Consider the following 15,878-nt stretch of genomic DNA (forward strand, 5'->3'; position numbering starts at 1 on the left):
AGAGTATGAGAGGAAGCTTGCTGGGAACATAAAAACTGACTGCAAAAGCTTCTATAGATATGTGAAGAGAAAAAGATTAGTGAAGACAAACGTAGGTCCCTTGCAGTCAGAATCGGGTGAATTTACAATGGGAAACACAGAAATTGCAGACCAGTTGAACAAATACTTTGGTTCTGTCTTCACAAAGGAAGACACAAATAACCTTCCGGAAATGCTAGGGGTCCGAGGGTCTAGTGAGAAGGAGGAAATCCTTATTAGTCGGGAAATTGTGTTGGGGAAATTGATGGGATTGAAGGCCGATAAATCACCAGAGCCTGATAGTCTGCATCCCAGAGTACTTAAGGAAGTGGACCTAAATAGTGGATGCATTAATAATAATTTTCCAACAGTCTATCGACTCTGGATCAGTTCCTATGGACTGGGGGGTAGCTAATGTAACACCACTTTTTTAAAAAAAGGAGGGAGAGACAAAACGGGTAATTATAGACCGATTAGCCTGACATCAGTAGTGGGGAAAATGTTGGAATCAATTAAAGATGAAATAGCAGCGCATTTGGAAAGCAGTGACCGGATCAATCCAAGTCGGCATGGATTTATGAAAGGGAATGCTTGACAAATCTTCTAGAATTTTTTGAGGATGTAATTGGTAGAGTGGACAAAGGAGAACCAGTGGATGTGGTGTATTTGGACTTTCAAAAGGCATTTGACAAGGTCCCACACAAGAGATTAGTGTGCAAAATTAAAGCACATGGTATTGGGGGTAATGTACTCACGTGGATAGAGAACTGGTTGGCAGACAGGAAGCAAGCAGAGTCGGGATAAACGGGTCCTTTTCAGAATGGCAGGCAGTGACTAATGGGGTGCCGCAGTGCTCAGTGCTGGGACCCCAGCTATTTACAATATACATCAATGATTTAGATGAAGGAATTGAGTATATCTCCAAGTTTGCAGATGACACTAAACTGGGTGGTGGTGTGAGCTGTGAGGAGGATGCCAAGAGGCTGCAGGGTGACTTGGACAGGCTAGGTGAGTGGGCAAATACATGGCAGATGCAGTATAATGTGGATAAATGTGAGGTTGTCCACTTTGGTGGCAAAAACACGAAGGCAGAATATTATCTGAATGGCGGCAGATTAGGAAAATGGGAGATGCAACGAGACCTGGTTGTCATGGTTCATCAGTCATTGAAAGTTGGCATGCGGATACAACAGGCGGTGAAGAAGGCAAATGGCATGTTGGCCTTCATAGCTAGGGGATTTGAGTCGAGGAGCAGGGAGGTCTTACTGCAGTTGTGCAGGACCTTGGTGAGGACTCACCTGGAATAGTGTGTTCAGTTTTGGTCTCCTAATCTGAGGAAGGACATTCTTGCTATTGAGGGAGTGCAGCAAAGGTTCACCAGACTGATTCCCAGGATGGCAGGACTGACATATGAGGAGAGACTGGATTGACTGGGCCTGTATTCACTGGAGTTTAGAAGGATGAGAGGGGATCTCATAGAAACATATAAAATTCTGACAGGACTGGACAGGTTCGATGCAGGAAGAATGTTCCCGATGTTGGGGGAAGTCCAGAACCAGGGGACACAGTCTAAGGCTAAGGGGTAAGCCAGTTAGGACTGAGATGAGGAGAAACTTCTTCACTCAGAGTTGTTAACTTGTGGAATCCTCTGCCGCAGAGTTGTTGATGTCAGTTCATTGAATATATTCAAGAGGGAGTTGGATATGGCCCTTGCGGCTAAAGGGATCAAGGGGTATGGAGAGAAAGCAGGAAAGGGGTACTGAGGTGAATGATCAACCATGATCTTATTGAATGGTGGTGCAGGCTCGAAAGGCTGAATGGCCTACTGCTGCACCTATTTTCTATGTTTCTATGGAACTGATAGGGTAGGTCGAGAGAAGCTATTTCCGGTGTTTGGGGAATCTAGGGCTCGGGCACAGCCTAAAAATTAGAGCCAGGCTTTTCAGGAGTGAAGTTAGGAAACATTTCTACACACAAAGGGTAGTAGATATTTGGAACTCTCTTCCGCAAACAACAGTTGATGCTAGGTCAATTAATTTTAAATCGGAGATTGATAGATTTTTGTCAACCAAAGGTATTAAGGGATATGGGGCAAAGGCGGGTATATGGAGTTAGGTCACAGATCAGTCGTGAATCATTGAAACTTACAGCACAGAGGTTGTTCGACCCGTTGTGCCTGTGCTGGCTCTTTGAAAGATACGTCATGTTTAGTCCCACACACCGCTTTTTGTCCGTAACCCTACAAGATCCTGATCCTCAAGTACCTGTCCAACTCCCTGTTAAAATTAGTAATGGAATCAGTTCCACCACCTTTTCAGGTACAGCGTTTGAGATCCCGACAACTCTCAGCTGGTACAGAAATTGTTCAACTCGATATTGAGTCCGGAAGGTTGTAAAATGCTCAATCGAAAGATGAGATGCTGCTCCTCAAGCTTCCGTTGAACTTCATTGGGACAGTGTAGAAGGCCGAGGACAGAGAGGTCGGCGTGGGAGTGGGACAGAGAATTAAAATGGCAGAGACCGGAAGCTCGGTCACGTTTGTGGACTGAACGGAGGTGTTCAGCAAAGCGATCTCACAATCTGCGTTTGGTCTCCCCAATGTAGAGACCACTGCATCGTGAGCAGCGAATACAATATACTAAATTGAAAGAAGTACAAGTAATTCACTGTACTTGAAACCTTGATAATAGCCCGAAGGGGGTGACTTTATTTGAAGAGTAAAGCAAACAGATTGTCAGAATATTAATCTCCAGCCCAGTTATAGGGGTTATTAACATCAGTAGAAACAAACCCCAACTGTCAGAATGAACATGGTTCAGGCCTGGATGTGATTAGCAGCAAAATCCAACCCCTGTAGTCACTTGTGAATTCGCTGGTGTCTCAGCAGGTGGTGTGACAGAGTAAACCTCTTCCCACAGTCAGAACAGGTGAACGGCCTCTCCCCAGTGTGAGTACGCTGGTGTCTCACCAGGGTATATGACAGAGGGAATCCCATCCCACACACAGAACAGGTGAATGGCCTCTCCCCAGTGTGGATGCGCTGGTGTCTCAGCAGGCCATTAGTACTTTTAAAGCTTTTCTCACAGTAAGAACATTTAAAAGGTCTGTTATCAGTGTGAACTCGCTGGTGTGCCAGGAGGTTTGATGAAGCATTAAATCCCTTTCCACATTCAATGCAGGTGAACGGCCTCTCTTCAGTATGAACTTGCTGGTGTGTCAGAAGCTGGGATGACTGAGCAAATCCTTTCCCACACAGAGAGCAGGTGAACGGCCTCTCCCCGGTGTGACTGCGTCGATGAGTTTCCAGGTGAGACGGGGAACTGAATCCCTTCCCACAGTCCCCACATTCCCACGGTTTCTCCGTGGTGCGGGTGTCCTTGTGTCTCTCCAGGTTGGACGATCAGTTGGATGGTTTTTCCCTGCTGTGAATGGTGCGATGTTTTTTCAGGCTGTGTAACTGGTTATTCTTTCCACAGTCAGTGCACTGGAACACTCTCACTCGGGTGTGTGTGTCTCGGTGCTTTTCCAGTCACACTGATGTTTGAAATCTTTTCTCACAGATAAAAGACAAACATTTTTCCTTCCACATGCAAAGGCTGATGATATTCAGCTCCTGATGAATCAAGTGACTGTCAGATGTTGATGTGATAATTTGGTTTGAGTTTCCCGCCTGCAAATCCTCCCCTTGTAATACTCTGTAAATGGAGTTTAACAAAAAGTCATCACCGTAAGTACAGGATAGAAATTCAGAAAAGGCAATTATAGCTTCTATGGAACATTCTTTCCTCTCTTATTCCCCCAAACATGTGATCCAATCAAATTAAATGAAGCCAAAATTAGCAGCAAAGTCCCAACAAAAGCAAAGGGAACCTTCCCAACTAAAGCAGAATGTTGTTCCCAGTGTCGATGAGACACTCTGTACCCTGATGTGCCACCGGTCACGGAAGGCACCAAGCGAACCAGTGGACATCGCATGCTCCCTCTCCAGGGCCATCCGGGCATGGACAAGACAAAAGACAACAAGAATTAGGCGCAGGAATCGGCCATATGGCCCCTCGAGCTTGCTCTGCCATTCAATAACTCCGCTTTCCTGCCCAATCTCTATATCTCGTGATTCCCCAAGAGTCCAAAAATCTATCTATCGCAGCCTTCAATATATTCAGAGACTCAGCGTCCACAACCCTCTGGGGCACAGAATTCCAAAGATTAACAACCCTCTGAGTGAAGAAATTCTTCTCATCTCAGTCTTATATGGCTGACCCCTTATCCTGAGTCTATGCCCCCTTGTTCTAGACTCGCCAGCCAGGGGAAACAACCTGTCAGCATCTATCCTGCCAATCCCCCTCAGAATCTTATGTTTCAATGAGATTACCTCTCATTTTTCCAAATGCCAGAGAATATAGGTGTATTCTGCTCAATCTCTCCTCAGGACAATCCCCCCATCCCAGGAATCAATCTGGTGAACCTTTGTTGCACTCCCTCTATGGCAAGTATACCCATCCTCCGATACGGAGACCAAAACTGTGCACAATGCTCCAGGTGTGGTCTCACCAAGGCCTTTTACAATTGTAGCAAGACTTCCTTACTTTTGTACTCCAACCACCTTGCAATAAAGGCCAACATGCCTTCCTAATTGCTTGCTGTTTGCTGGCTAATTGCATGCCAGCTCTGTGTTTCCTGTATGAGGACACCCAAATCTCTTGAACACTAACATTTATTTATTAGTTTTTCACCATTTAAAAAATATTCTGTTTTTCTATTCTTCCTACATAAGTGAATAATCTCACATTTCCCCACATTATACTCCATCTGCCACCGTATTACCCACTCACTTAACTTGTCTATATCCCTTAGTAGGCTCTTTGCGTCCTCCTCACAGCATACTTTCCCACCTAGCTTTGTATTGTCAGCAAACTTGGATACATTACAATTGGTCCCTACATCTGTCATTAATACAAATTGTAAATAGCTGAGGCCAAAGCACTGACCCCACCAGTTACAGCCTGCCAACAGAAAATGACCCATTTAGCCCTATTCTCTGTTTTCCGTCCAATCCTCTATCCATGCTAATATATTACCTCCAACTCCATGAGCTCTTACCTTGCATAGCAACCTTTTATGTGGCAACATACATTGATAAAGAAAGGGAAAATAGAATGAGAGTAACCTAGCAAGAGATATAAAAACAGATGGTAAAAGCTTCTATAGGTATGTAAAAAGGAAAAGATTAGCAACAGTAAATGTGGGTCCCTTACAAGCTGAGACAGGAGAAATTATAATGGGGAATAAGGAAATGGCAGAGAAATTGAACAAATACTTTGTGTCTGTCTTCACAGAAGAAGACACGAAAAACCTCCCGGAAATAGTGGAGAATCAAGGGTCTAGCAAGAATGAGGAACTGAAAGAAATCAGTAAATAAAATAGTACTGGAGAAATTAATGGAACTGAAAGTCGATAAATCCTGTGGACCTGATGGTCTATATCCTAGGGTTTTGAAAGAGGTGGCTATAGAGATAATGGATGCATTGGTTGTCATCTTCCAAAATTCCATAGATTCTAGAACTGTTCCCGCAGATCAGAAGGTAGCCCCAATGTAACCCCAATATTTAAGAAAGGAGAGAGAAAACAAACTGAACTACAGACTAGTTAGCCTGACATCAGTCACAGAAAATGCTAGAATCTATTATTAAGGATGTGGTAACAGGGCACTTAGAAAATAATAATAGGATTGGACAGAGTCAACACGGATTTATGCAGGGGAAATCATGTTTAACAAATCCAAGTTTTTTGAGTTTGTAACGAGTAGAATAGATAAGGGGGAACCAGTGGAATTTTGTACATTTGGATTTTCAGAAGGCATATTCGATAAGATGCCACACAACAGGTTATTAAACAAAATTGGGGTTAATATACTTGCATGGATTTATAATGGGGAACAAAGAAATGGCAGACCAATTGAACAAATACTTTGGTCCTGACACAAATAACCTTTCGAATGTACTAGGGGACTGAGGGTCTAGTGAGAAGGAGGAACTGAAGGATATCCTTATAAAGCGGGAAATTGTGTTGGGGAAATTGATGGAATTGAAGGCCGATAAATCCCCAGGGCCTGATAGTCTGCATCCCAGAGTATTTAAGGAAGTGGCCCTAGAAATAGTGGATGCATTGGTGATCATTTTCCAACGGTCTTATTGACACTGGATCAGTTCCTATGGACTGGAGGGTAGCTAATGTAACACCACTGTTTAAAAAAGGAGGGAGAGAAAACGGGTAATTATAGACTGCTCAGCCTGACATCAGTGGTGGGGAAAATGTTGGAATCAATTATTAAAGATGAAATAGCAGCGCATTTGGAAAGCAATGACACGATCGGTCCAAGTCAGCATGGATTTATGAAAGGGAAATCATGCTTGACAAATCTTCTGGAATTTTTTGAGGATGTAACTAGTAGAGTGGACAAGGGAGAACCAGTGGCTGTGGTGTATTTGGACTTTCAAAGGGTTTTGAAAGAGGTGGCACACAAGAGATTGGTGTGCAAAATCAAAGCACATGGTATTGGGGGTAATGTACTGACGTGGATAGAGAACTGGTTGGCAGACAGGAAGCAGAGTCGGGATAAACGGGTCCTTTTCAGAATGGCAGGCAGTGACTAGTGGAGTGCCGCAGGGCTCAGTGCTGGGACCACAGCTATTTACAATATACATTAATGATTGAGATGAAGGAATTGAGTGTAATATCTCCAAGTTTGCAGATGACACTAAACTGGGTGGCGGTGTGAGCTGTGGGGGGAGGCTAAGAGGCTGCAGGGTGACTTGGACAGGTTAGGTGAGTGGGCAAATGCATGGCAGATGCAGTATAATGTGGATAAATGTGAGGTTATCCACTTTGGGGGCAAAAACACGAAGGCAGAATATTATCTGAATGGCGGCAGATTAGGAAAGGGGGAGGTGCAACGAGACCTGTGTGTCATGGTTCATCAGTCATTGAAAGTTGGCATGCAGGTTCAGCAGGTGGTGAAGAAGGCAAATGGTATGTTGGCCTTCATGGCTAGGGGATTTGATTTATAGAGCAGGGAGGTCTTACTGCAGTTGTACAGGGCCTTGGTGAGGCCTCACCTGGAATATTGTGTTCAGTTTTGGTCTCCTAATCTGAGGAAGGACGTTCTTGCTATTGAGGGAGTGCAGCAAAGGTTCACCAGACTGATTTCCGGGATGGCGGGACTGACATATGAGAAGAGACTGGATCAACTGGGCCTTTATACACTGGAGTTTAGAAGGATGAGAGGGGATCTCATTAAAAACTTACAAGATTCTGACGGGACTGGACAGGTTAGATGCGGGAAGAATGTTACCGATGGGGAAGTCCAGAACCAGGGGACACAGTCATAGGATAAGGGGTAGGTCATTTAGGACTGAAATGAGGAGAAACTTCTTCACTCAGAGTTGTTAACTTGTGGAATTCTCTACCGCAGGGAGTTGTTGATGCTAGTTCATTGGATATATTCAAGAGGGAGTTAAATATAGAAACATAGAAACATAGAAAATAGGTGCAGGAGTAGGCCATTCGGCCCTTCTAGCCTGCACCGCCATTCAATGAGTTCATGGCTGAACATGAAACTTCAGTACCCCATTCCTGCTTTCTCGCCATACCCCTTGATCCCCCTAGCAGTAAGGACCTCATCTAACTCCTTTTTGAATATATTTAGTGAATTGGCCTCAACAACTTTCTGTGGTAGAGAATTCCACAGGTTCACCACTCTCTGGGTGAAGAAGTTCCTCCGCATCTCGGTCCTAAATGGCTTACCCCTTATCCTTAGACTGTGACCCCTGGTTCTGGACTTCCCCAACATTGGGAACATTCTTCCTGCATCTAACCTGTCTAACCCCGTCAGAATTTTATATGTTTCTATGAGGTCCCCTCTCATTCTTCTGAACTCCAGTGAATACAAGCCCAGTTGATCCAGTCTTTCTTGATAGGTCAGTCCCGCCATCCCGGGAATCAGTCTGGTGAACCTTCGCTGCACTCCCTCAATAGCAAGAATGTCCTTCCTCAGGTTAGGTGATGGTAATGCCATTGAATAGAAACATAGAATATTACCTGAATGGACTGAGAGGAGGAGAAACTTCTTCACTCAGAGTTAACCTGTGGAATTCCCTGCCGCAGAGAGTTGTTGATGCCAGTTCATTAGATATATTCAAGAGGGAGTTAGATATGGCCCTTACGGCTAAAGGGATCAAGGGGTATGGAGAGAAAGCAGGAAAGGGTTACTGAGGGAATGATCAGCCATGATCTTATTGAATGGTGGTGCAGGCTCGAAGGGCCAAATGGCCTACTCCTGCACCTATTTTCTATGTTTCTATGGATTGAGGATTGGTTAACAGACAGAACAAAGAGCAGGAATAAACGAGTCATTTTCGGGTTTGCAGGCTTTAACTCGTGGGGTGCAGCAAGGATTGGTGCTTGGCCCCCAGCTATTCACAATCTATATCAATGAGGATGGTGGGACTAAATGTAATGTATCCAAGTTTGCTGAAGCTATAAAGCTAGGTGGGAATGTAAGTTGTGAGGAGGATGCAAAGAGGCTTCAAGTGGATATGGACAGGCTATGTGAATGGGCAAGAACATGGTAAATGGAGTATAATGTGGGGAAATGTGAAGTTATCCCACTTTGTAGAAAAAATAGAAAAGCAGAGTACATTTTTAAATGGTGAGAGATTGGAAAATGTTGGTGTTCAGAGGGACCTGGGTGTCTTTCTACACGAATCACTAAAAGTTAACATGCAGGTCCGGCAACCAATTAAGAAGGCAAATGGTATGTTGGTCTTTATTACAAGAGGATTTGAGTACAAGAGTAAAGGCATCTTATTGCAATTATATAGGGCCCTGGTGAGACCACACCTAGAGTACTGGGTACAGTTTTGGTCACCTTACCTGAGGAAGGATATACTTGCCATAGAGAGAGTGCAATGAAGGTTCACCAGACTGATTCCTGGGATGGGGGTTTGTCCTATGAGGAGAGATTGGGTAGCCTAGGCCTATATTCTCTCGAGTTCAGAAGAATGGGAGGTGATCTCATTGAAACATACAACATTCTTAGAATAGATGGAGGGAGGATGTTTCCTCTGGCTGGGGATTCGAGAACCAGGGGTCACAGAATAAGAGGTTGGCCATTTAGGACTGAGATAAGAAACTTCTTCACTCAGAGGGTGGTGAATCTCTGAAAGGGCCACTGAATATAAAGGGGCAGTAGGAGGGGTCAAAACTAAAAACCATGGTTTAAAAACTAGGATTAAAACACTCTACCTAAATGCACGCAGCATTCGAAATAAAGTAAATGAGTTGACAGCATAAATCATTACAAATGGGTATGATTTGGTGGCCATTACAGAAACATGGTTGCAGGGTGGCCAAGACTGGGAATTAAACATAGAGATATCTGACGATTCGGAAAGATAGACAAGAAGGGAAAGGAGGTGGGGTAGCTCTGTTAATAAAGGATGATATCAGGGCAGTTGTGAGAGACGATATTGGCTCTAATGAACAAAATGTTGAATCATTGTGGGTGGAGATTAGAGATAGTAAGGGGAAAAAGTCACTGGTGGGCATAGTTTATAGGCCCCCAAATAATAACTTCATAGTGGGGCGGGCAATAATCAATGGAATAATGGAGGCATGTGAAAAAGGAACGGCAGTAGTCATGGGGGATTTTAACCGACATATTTGGTCAACTCAAATAGCATGGGGTAGCCTGGAGGAGGAATTCATAGAATGCATACAGGATTGTTTCTTAGAACAGTATGTAACAGAACCTACAAGGGAGCAAGCTAGCTTAGATATGGTCCTGTGTAATGAGACAGGAAAAATAAACAATCTGAGTAAAAGATCCTCTCGGAATGAGTGATCACAGAATGGTTGAAGTTGTGTCAGAAACGAGCGTACTATGCTTAAACAAAGGGGACTACAGTGGGATGAGGGCAGAGTTGGCTAAAGTAGACTGGAAACACAGACTAAACGGTGACACAATTGAGGAACAGCGGAGGACTTTTAAGGAGCTCTTTCATAGTGCTCAACAAAAATATATTCCAGTGAAAAAGAAGGGCGGTAAGAGAAGGGATAACCAGCCGCGGATAACCAAGGAAATAAAGGAGAGTATCAAATCAAAGACCAATGCGTATAAGGTGGCCAAGGTTAGTGGGAAACCAGAAGATTGGGAAAATTTTAAACAACAGCAAAGAATGACTAAAAAAGCAATAAAGAAAGGAAAGATAGATTATGAAGGTAAACTTGCGCAAAACATAAAAACAGATAGTAAAAGCTTTTACAGATATATAAAACGGAAAAGAGTGACTAAAGTAAATGTTGGTCCCTTAGAAGATGTGAAGGGGGATTTAATAATGGGAAATGTGGAAATGGCTGAGACCGTAAACAATTATTTTGCTTCGGTCTTCACAGTGGAAGACCCAAAAACAATGCCAAAAATTGCTGGTCACAGGAATGTGGGAAGGGAGGACCTTGAGACAATCACTCACTAGGGTGGTAGTGCTGGACAGGCTAATGGGACTCAAGGTAGACAAGTCCCCTGGTCCTAATGAAATGCATCCCAGGGTATTAAGAGATGGCGGAAGTTATAGCAGATGCATTCGTTATAATCTACCAAAATTCTCTGGACTCTGGGGAGGTACCATCGGATTGGAAAGCAGCTAATGTAACGCCTCTGTTTAAAAAAAGGGGGCAGACAAAAGGCAGGTAACTATAGGCCGGTTAGTTTAACATCTGTCGTGGGGAAAATGCTTGAAACTATCATTAAGGAAGAAATAGTGGGACATCTAGATGGGAATAGTGCAATCGAGCAGATGCAGCATGGATTCATGAAGGGGAAATCATGTTTAACTAATTTACTGGAATTCTTTGAGGATATAACTAGCATGGTGGATAGAGGTGTACCGATGGATGTGGTGTATTTCGATTTCCAAAAGGCATTCGATAAGGTGCCACACAAAAGCTTACTGCAGAAGATAAAGGTACACGGAGTCAGGAAATGTATTAGCATGGATAGAGAATTGGCTGGCTAACAGAAAGCAGAGAGTCGGGATAAATAGGTCCTTTTCGGGTTGGAAATCGGTGGTTAGTGGTGTGCCACAGGGATCGGTGCTGGGACCACAACTGTTTACAATATACATCGATGACCTGGAAAAGGGGACAGAGTGTAGTGTAACAAAATTTGCAGATGACACAAAGATTAGTGGGAAAGCGGGTTGTGTAGAGGACACAGAGAGGCTGCAAAGAGATTTGGATAGGTTAAGCGAATGGGCTAAGGTTTGGCAGATGGAATACCATGTCGGAAAGTGTGAGGTCATCCACCTTGGGGGGGGGGGGGGGGGGGGGAAAACAGTAAAAGGGAATATTATTTGAATGGGGAGAAATTACAATATGTTGAGGTGCAGAGGGACCTGGGGGTCCTTGTGCATTAATCCCAAAAAGTTAGTTTGCAGGTGCAGCAGGTAATCAGGAAGGTGAATGGAATGTTGGCCTTCATTGCAAGAGGGATGGAGTACAAAAGCAGGGAGGTCCTGCTGCAACTGTATAGGGTATTGGTAAGGCCGCACCTGGAGTACTGCATGCAGTTTTGGTCACCTTACTTAAGGAAGGATATACTAGCTTTGGAGGGGGTACAGAGACGAATTCACTAGGCTAATTCTGGCGATGAGGGGGTTACCTTATGATGATAGATTGAGTAGACTGGGTCTTTACTCGTTGGAGTTCAGAAGAATGAGGGGGTGATCTTATAGAAACATTTAAAATCATGCAAGGGATAGACAAGATTGAGGCAGAGAGGTTGTTTCCACTGGTAGGGGAGATTAGAACTAGGGGGCACAGCCTCAAAATACGGGGGAGCCAATTTAAAACCGAGTTGAGAAGGAATTTCTTCTCCCAGAGGGTTGTGAATCTGTGGAATTCTCTGCCCAAGGAAGCAGTTGAGGCTAGCTCATTGAAGGTATTCAAGTCACAGATAGATAGATTATTAACCAATAAGGGAATTAAGGGTTACGGGGAGAGGGCGGGTAATTGGAGCTGAGTCCACGGCCAGATCAGCCATGATCTTATTGAATGGCGGAGCAGGCTCGAGGGGCTAGATGGCCAACTTCTGTTCCTAATTCTTATGTTCTTATGAATTGTCTACCCCAGAGGTCTTTGAGTATACTCAAGACAGAGATCGATAGACTTTTGAATATTAAGGGATATGGGAATAGTGCAGGAAAGTGGAGTTGAGGTAGATGATCAGCTATGATCTTATTGAATGGCCTACTCCTGCTCTTAATTCTTATATTCTTACATCAAATGCCTTCTGGAAATGCAAAAATATTACATCCATTTGTTCTCCTTAATCCACCCTGCTAGTTACATCAAAAAACTAATAAATTTGTTAAACACTATTTCCCTTTCATAAAACCATGTTAACTCTACCTAATCATACCATGATTTTCTAAGTGCCCTGTTACCACTTATTTAATAATGGATTCCAGCATTTTCCCAACAAATGGTATTCGCCTAACTGGTCAGTAGTTCCCCGTTTTCTCTCTCATAGAAACATAGAAACATAGAAAATAGGTGCAGGAGTAGGCCATTCGGCCCTTCTAGCCTGCACCGCCATTCAATGAGTTCATGGCTGAACATTCAACTTCAGTACCCATTCCTGCTTTCTCGCCATACCCCTTGATCCCCCTAGTAGTAAGGACCTCATCTAACTCCTTTTTGAATATATTTAGTGAATTGGCCTCAACAACTTTCTGTGGTAGAGAATTCCACAGGTTCACCACTCTCTGGGTGAAGAAGTTCCTCCGCATCTCGGTCCCAAATGGCTTACCCCTTATCCTTAGACTGTGACCTCTGGTTCTGGACTTCCCCAACATTGGGAACATTCTTCCTGCATCTAACCTGTCTAACCCCGTCAGAATTTTAAATGTTTCTATGAGGTCCCCTCTCATTCTTCTGAACTCCAGTGAATACAAGCCCAGTTGATCCAGTCTTTCTTGATAGGTCAGTCCCGCCATCCCGGGAATCAGTCTGGTGAACCTTCGCTGCACTCCCTCAATAGCAAGAATGTCCTTCCTCAGGTTAGGAGACCAAAACTGTACACAATACTCCAGGTGTGGCCTCACCAATGCCCTGTACAACTGTAGCAACACCTCCCTGCCCCTGTACTCAAATCCCCTTGCTATGAAGGCCAACATGCCATTTGCTTTCTTAACCGCCTGCTGCACCTGCATGCCAACCTTCAATGACTGATGTACCATGACACCCAGGTCTCTTTGCACCTCCCCTTTTCCTAATCTGTCTCCTTCCTTTCTTGTCCGTGGAAGAGAGAGAGGCAGGCAGCCAGCCAGAGTGACCCATCCCGGGCCTTGCCCATCCTGGACCTACAAATTGCTGTTTGAGCCAGGCCCAAGAGCAGCTCCAGGAGAAGATCCTCCGTCTTACCCACCCCACCCCACTCCGTGCCGGGTGGTGAACGATTAGGAGTTTGGAGCTAAAGTGCATCCAAGAGTTGAGGAGCAGCCCCTTCAGTAAACTCTACAGGGGCTGCACCCTCTCCCACTGAATATATACATGGCCCATGGCTTCCCTAGGTCACAAAGATCACATGCAGCCTGGGAGTGGGTGAAATTAGATGCAGAGAGGATGTTTCCACTCATGGGGGAATCTAGAACTAGGGAGCATAGTTTCAGAATAAGGGGTCGCCCATTTAAAACTGAGATGAGATGAGGAATTTCTTCTGAGGGTTGTAAATCTGTGGAATTCTCTGCCCCAGAGAGCTGTGGAAGCTGGGTCATTGAATATATTTAAAGCGGAGATAAAACAGATTTTTGAGCGATAAGGGAGTCCAGGGTTATGGGGAGCGGGCAGTGAAGTGGAGCTGAGCCCATGATCAGATCAGCCATGATCTTATTAAATGGCAGAGCAGGTTTGAGTCCAAATGGCCTACTCCTGCTCCTATTTCTTATGTTGTGTTTAAAAAGCTGTTGCCCAGGATGCTCCATCTCCCAGGCAATGAGACCCGGTTGGGATCACAGACCCTGAAGCCCCGCCCACTCTCTGTTCCTGGCCAGGATCGCAGTGAATGCACCATGATCCTGCCCTGTCGAAGATGGCAGCCAGTGATCCCGCTCACCCAGGCCTGTCATCGCAGTGCAAACATGAGTCCTGTGGCTCTTATTCGGGGCCTGAGGCCTACAGCATGTGTTTATAAAGATTCTCAGCCTACCCGCGGGTCCAAATCCTCCCCTGCGCCCACAATCTCCTACCGCCTCCTGGAAGCACCTGTTCGACCGAAGTCCGTCTCCACCACCCGTGCATGCTCAGTGAGCGAGATTCGGGCTCAGCCCCGTCCACTGCGGGGTCGGGAGGGGGGTGCCGCAAGCCCCGCCCCACACACACTCCGATCGGTTGGAGGACCAACCGCCTGCTCGGCCTTCCAGCCCCACCCCCTCCCTCTTCCTATCCCATTAGTCCAGAGCTGCCGTAAATCACCCGGGCAGCACCAGATGGTGAGTGAGCTCCAGGGAACGGGTTAAAGAATCTCTGGGGCAAAAACAGAGTGTGGCCCCGGGACTTAGTATAAAAAAACTCCACATTATTTGCTTTACACACACCCGGTGTAGGCCTGAGGCCCAAACAAGAACCTACGGGTCCGCCGTTTGCGTCGGGTGGGGTGGCAGCTGCGAGGCTTTCTCCCGGTGACAGGCCCGGGTTAACGGCCGCCATCTTGAGAGGCTCGGTGCAGCAGGGCGCATGCGCGGCCCCCTTGGGCAGGAACCAGGAGGAGAGAATGTTGCGAATTTCTATCCTGGACTCAGTGATGGCTTTTGTAAACTCCTGTTACAGGCTGTGAGACTGGCAGCATTTACAGACCGCAAACTTAACCAAACATCACATTTTACACCAGCACACTCACTGGGGAGAGGCTGTGTATGGGGGAAGGGATTCACTCAGTCATTCAACCAGCTGAGACACCAGTGAGTTCACAAGTGACTACAGGGGTTGGATTCTGTTGTTGTTGCTGCTGTTAATCACAGCCAGGACTGAATCATGTTCATTGATAGTTGGGGTTTGTTAAACTCCAGAACAGTTTATAGGGGTTAAACATTCTGGATACATTTGGAACAGAGGAGGCTGAGGAGAGACCTTATTGAGGTGTATAAAATTATGAGGCCGAGATAGAGTGGATGGGAAGGACATATTTCCCTTAGAGGGGTCAACAACTCAGTGGCATAGATTTAAAGTAATTGGTAAGGGGTTTAGAGTGAGGGAAAATGTGGTGTATTGTGATTTCCAGAAGGCATTCGATAAGGTGCCAAATAAAAGTTCAGTGTTGGGGTTAATATATTAGCATGGATAGAGGATCGGCTAACAGAAAACAGAGTGTCGGGATAAATGGGACATTTTCCAGGTGACAATCAGTAACTGGTGAGGTGCCACAGGGATCGGTGTTGGAACCTCAAATATTACATCTATATTAATGACTTGGATGAAAGGACCGAGTGTAATGTAGCCAAGTTTGATGATGATACAAAGATGGGTGGGAAAGCAAATTGTGAGGAGGACACAAAAAATCTGCAAAGGGATATAGACAGGCTAAGTGAGTGGGCAAACATTTGGCAGATGGAGTATAATGGGGGAAATGTGAGGCTATCCACTTTGGCAGAAAAAATAGAAAAGCACATTATAATTTGAATGGAGAAAAATTGCAAAGTGCTGCAGTGCAGAGGGACCTGGGATCCTTTTGCATGAAACAATAGTATGCAGATACAGCAAGTAATCAGGAAGGCAAATGGAATGTTGGCCTTTATTGCAAGGAGTTA

The 15,878-nt window shown here is 45.0% G+C and overlaps 2 long non-coding RNA genes across 3 annotated transcripts in view; one reads left to right on the forward strand and one right to left on the reverse strand.

The window, feature by feature from the left end:
* The window catches only part of LOC139238403 (uncharacterized), a 58,425-nt gene that overhangs the window by 40,575 nt on the left and 1,972 nt on the right, over positions 1 to 15,878 (forward strand). For both annotated transcript variants that reach the window (XR_011588585.1, XR_011588586.1), the window contains exon 2: positions 3,198 to 3,325. This is a non-coding gene — a long non-coding RNA (uncharacterized lncRNA). The remainder of the gene's footprint in view (positions 1 to 3,197; positions 3,326 to 15,878) is intronic.
* Positions 2,696 to 15,878, reverse strand: part of LOC139238441 (uncharacterized) — a 34,107-nt gene continuing 20,924 nt past the window's right edge. Inside the window, exon 2 of the long non-coding RNA XR_011588589.1 lies at positions 2,696 to 3,713. This is a non-coding gene — a long non-coding RNA (uncharacterized lncRNA). The remainder of the gene's footprint in view (positions 3,714 to 15,878) is intronic.

This window comes from Pristiophorus japonicus, chromosome 2 (assembly GCF_044704955.1).
Source record: "Pristiophorus japonicus isolate sPriJap1 chromosome 2, sPriJap1.hap1, whole genome shotgun sequence".
NCBI classification, from domain to species: domain Eukaryota; kingdom Metazoa; phylum Chordata; class Chondrichthyes; family Pristiophoridae; genus Pristiophorus; species Pristiophorus japonicus.